General features: G+C 48.3%; 1 protein-coding gene across 2 annotated transcripts in view; it reads left to right on the top strand.

Moving 5' to 3' along the window:
• Positions 1–5089, top strand: part of LOC121871516 (hexosaminidase D-like) — a 273277-nt gene that overhangs the window by 34336 nt on the left and 233852 nt on the right. The window lies entirely within an intron of this gene.

Here is a 5089-nt window from a genome sequence, read left to right as displayed (position 1 = left end):
GTAACGAGCTACTTCCTTCCCGTCCGTGGCGTATCATCCTCTTTCGTGGCGTATTATCCTCGTCCATGGCGTACCATCCTTGTTCGTGGCGTATTATCCTCGTCCGTGGCGTATCATCCTCGTCCGTGGCGTATCATCCTCGTCCATGGCGTATCATCCTTATCCGTGGCGTATTATCCTCGTCCGTGACGTAGCATTCTCGTCCGTGGCGTATTATCCTCGTCCATGGCGTATCATCCTCGTCCGTAGCATTTCATCCTCGTCCGTGGCATATCATCCTCGTCCGTAGCGTATCATCCTCGTCCATGGCGTACCATCCTCGTCCGTAGCGTATCATTCTCGTCCGTAGCGTATCATCCTCGTCCGCAGCATATCATTCTCGTCCGTGGCGTATCATCCTCGTCCGTGACGTAGCATCCTCGTCCATGGCGTACCATCCTCGTCCGTAGCGTACCATCCTCGTCCGCAGCATATCATTCTCGTCCGTGGCGTATCATTCTCGTCCGTGGCGTATCATCCTCTGGAAGGGTTGGACAGATCTTCTTGAGTCTTGGCGAGGACATTGGTCCCTCCTGAGAGCTGGTAGAGAGGATGTCGATATTGGGTCGGATTAGAATTGGCGATTTGGCGACCTTTTTAATATCATGAAACATTTACCAAGAGCTTCAGTAACTGGGGTAGAGTGTGTTGTGGTCTCTATACTGATGGCAGAGTTCAGGATTATATCGTGTGTTCTATTAAATTTCCGCTACATTCACACGGTGTCTAGTACGATTTTTTTTTTGACGTGTGCATTTACTGATGTGAGTAAGAGAATCTCACTAAATCTGTATTATTTTTTTAACGTCGATTAACAAAGGCGAAACGAAAGTTATCTCTGTGTCAGCCATTTTGTGTCATTGTTTATTTTCAAACTCTTGAAACATCGACAATGTTTACATAACTTCAGATGTGATAATAGATATGTTTAATATTCAGCTAGAGCCGTTGCGTTTCAATGTGTGTTATGAAGCACTAAATATGGCCAATGTTTATATAGCTGTTTACTTGTGACTATGATAATATTTGACGTTTATGATAATATTTAGTACGCCCGTAGTACTCGCTCTCGTTCTCTGGCGGCATCTGGCAATAATGTAAATCCCGTCTGGCATTCCGAGTCGTAAGTTAAATTTCTCCTCAAAGGTGGAAATATGAAAACGTCATTAACGAGATCATTTAAGTTATCACATAAGAAGAGGTAAGGGGGAGTGAGAGGGAGAGAGAGGTGAGGGGGAGGGGAGTGAGCGGGAGAGAGGGATGAGGAGGGGAAGTTGCAGTTGAGAAAGAGAGGAAGAAGAGGTGAGAGGGAGGGAGAGGTGAGAGAGGGAGGGGTGGGAAGGAGAAAGAGGTGAGAGAGAGGGAGGTAGAGGTGAGAGAGAGGGAAGGAGGGAAAGGTGAGAAAGAGAGAGACAAAAAAGTAACTGCAACATTCGTGATTCACACACTGACTCAGAACCACAACTCCCTTCATCCATTGTTCTAACCTTGCTCTCCCCTCCCATTCCCCTCTTCTCCCCCTCCTCTCCCCCCTCCTCTCCCCCCTCCCCCTTCCCTCATAATTTGACTGGGGGGGATGCAGACATTCACAGTGACAACTCCCTACTGCCTGATATTGACGTGTTTGGACATTCTACTGCGAATTTTATTTTTTTTATTTTTTATTATTATTTTGAAGCGGTCAAAGATTATTACCAGCAGTTCGGCGTTGGATGTGATGCAACTCTCTCTCTCTCTCTCTCTCTCTCTCTCTCTCTCTCAAGCCCGTGATCGAACTCTTGACCTTACGAAGATGAGGCAAGAGAGGTGGAAGAGGAAGAGAGGGGTGGAGAAGGGAGAGAGGGACGGATGAGAGGGGACAATTTTTAGGGTTAGTGGAGAGAATTAGGTAATTAGAAGAGGAGGAAGGAAGGTTGGGTTTGGGAAGGGAAGGAAGAGAAGGAGGGAGTGAGGGAAGGAAGGACGGACGGGGAAGGCTTTAAGGTGTGAGGGAGTAAGGGAGGGTGAGGGGAGAAAGGAGAGGCTGGGGGAGGGAAGGAGGAGGGAGGGTTTGGGGAAGGGAGGGAGGGAGGGAGGGAAGGGAATCAATACGGGGGAGGGGGGGTGGATGGAGGGACTGATGATCGCTGACACCACAGACCATAACAGACCGTCCACACCCACCCAGGATATTTCTGTTGACCTCCCCGTTATTATACGGACCGACGGGTGGGTGGGGGGGGGGGCAGACACACCCACTCCTTATCTTAATACATTATTGTGTTATTCCGTTAGTCCACCGTATTAATATTGACCTCCCCGTTATTGTACGGATGACACACACACACACACACACAATAATATTTTTGGTATGGATTACTGTTCACACACACACACACACAATAATATTTTTGGTGTCATTTAATTCAGGTATGATAATGGCACCACCCAAAATATTACTTTCTGGTTCAACTCGTGTAACCATTGGTGGCAAATCTTACCACTTGTGCTAATACTTGATAATCCCATATAACTTCCTGCCTCCCTGGGGTCTATAATTATGATTCACTTTTCCCTCACCTATAATTCTGACTCACTCTTCCTTCACCTATAATTCTGACTCACTCTTTCCTCAATCTATAATCCTGACTCACCCTTCACTAATTCTGACTCACCCTTCACTATATCTGACTCACCCTTCACTCACCTATAATTTCAGGGGGTTACAGCTACTTAATGTTGGTGTCCGTACGAGTGTTATTGTGACTGTAAGAAAAGGGCTGGAGGTCACGTAATATAATGACGTTAGCCCCCTTGACACCAGCATGACTCAGTATCTCCTTTCCCCTTTAATGCCATACTCACCCTTTGACACCACCATATCTCTATCTTGACAACACCATACTACCCCCCCTCCCTTTGACACCACCATACCCCATTTGACACCAACACACTACCCCCCCCTTCCCTTGACACCAACACACTACCCCCCCTCCTTTGACACCAACACACTACTCCCCCTCCCCCTTTGACACCACCATACTATACGTCCAGGCTGGATGGTCTAGCCCCCTTTGACGCCACAGTTGGGTGTAATGTACTAGCAAAATGTAGTATAGTACTTGTGGTAGTAGTAATGTGTCGAGGATCCCAACAAGCACTGTGGTAGAATGCTGTAGATGTAACCTGCTTCACTGTCTTCTGTTCTGTTGCCTCAGATAGGTTTGGGAGGGAAGATAGAGCCTGCCGTTGAGTACAAGCACATAGATGTACTCTGGGTATCTTGTACAGGAGGGTAGGAGGTGTGTCCAGCCGAGCCGACAGTTGAAGGTGTGATGCGGTGAAGCGGCCTGTGTTTATTGATGTCAGGTCTTACATAACGTGGCGTGAGATTACGCAATACGGTGTGATCTGTCGTCATATTACGGTGGATGCAAGAAGACTTCACAACTCGACCTCGACACAACAGCTGGGTAGTCGTGTATATTATGTGCACATACCAATTTACATGCATTAACAAGAAAGAAAATAATGTACATCTTTACACTAATACCACTAAACTACCCCCTCGACACCACCAAACTACCCCCCTTGACACCACCAAAATTTCGACTACTAACACCTCGACTGCAAACCCATCTGACACCTATTTCAACACCATAAGCCCCCCTCGACTTACTAAACTACCCCTCGGCACACCAGAACTACCTCACGAGCACCAAACTACCTCGTACCGCAAACTACTCCCTTGACGCACCAAATAGCCTCGGCACCACCGCTTCCCCTGACTACAAACTACTCCTTATTTACTACCGGCCTCAGCACCTATCGCCGAGCACACCAAGCAACTTACTCGACTTACCAAACTACTCTGACTACTCTTCCTCAACATACCCCAAGCAACCCTCTGCACACACCAAAACAGCCTCTGCACCTGCCCTCGCTGCAAACAGCCCCTCGACCCTACAAACTTCCACATCAGCACCCTGAAGCCCCCACCCCCTCGACACACCAAACAACCCCTCGACACTGCAAACTACCTCTGACACTACAAACTACATCATTTGCCAAGTACCTCGTACCACCAGCAACACTCGACACCAGCCCCTCAGTACCCGCAAACAACCTCCACCACCTTCAAACTTCCTCAAACTACCCATCAAACACCTAAACCCCTCCAGTACCACCAAACCTTCCCTGTGTTACCCCTTAGTGCCACCATTACCCCCCCACCTGGCTTTCCTCTCCCCGCCCCCTTTGAGACTACTATGTTGTAGAGTCAGACAGCTGCGTCATGTTTTTATGCCTTCTGTGGCTAAATTCAGAGTAGAGATTTACTTTTAGGTCTGTAGCAGCTCCCTTTCCCCTTCTCCTCCCTCTCTTCACTCTTCCTTCAGATCTTCTCAATTCTCCTCCCTCTCTTCATTCTTCCTCTCCAGATCGTCCCCCTTTCTTCCCTCTCTTCACTCTTTCCCTCCCTCTCCTCTTCCCTTTCCCTTCCCCTTTTCCCCTTCACCCTTTTTTCTCCCTCTTCTTCTTTCTCATTCCACGTTCCTCTCCCCCTTTCTTAACACTCTTCCTCACTACTCTTCCCTCACTCATCTCTTCTCCCTCCCCCACACTCTTCTTTTCTACTCTTCTCTCACACACTCTTCCCTTACCCATGCTTTCTCCATACCCTTTCTCTTCTCTCTCGTCCACCTTCTCTTCTTCTTTCCTCTCTTCCTTTCTCTCTTTTATTTCTCTTCCTCTATTTCTTTTCTCCCTCCTCCTTATTCACGTCTTCTTAATCCTGTATAAATTCCTCTTCTTTCTTCTGTCTTTTGCTTATCCCCTACTCTCCCATCCACGCCTCCCCTACTCTCCCCATCCATGCTCTCAGCTTCCTCCTACTCTCCCCATCCATGCTCAGCCTCCTACTCCCCATCCATGCCTGCAGCCTCCTCTACTCTCCCCATCTATGCTCACAGCCTCCTCTACTCTCCCCATCCATCGCAGCCTCCTCTACTCTCCCCATCCATGCCGCAGCCTCCTCTACTCTCCCATCTGCTCACCAGCCTATCCATACTCA

Source organism: Homarus americanus, unplaced genomic scaffold (genome assembly GCF_018991925.1).
Source record: "Homarus americanus isolate GMGI-L3 unplaced genomic scaffold, GMGI_Hamer_2.0 scaffold45698, whole genome shotgun sequence".
Classification (NCBI taxonomy): Eukaryota; Metazoa; Arthropoda; class Malacostraca; order Decapoda; family Nephropidae; genus Homarus; species Homarus americanus.
Note: the sequence above shows the minus strand (reverse complement) of the source record. Positions and strands in the feature narration are given on the sequence as shown.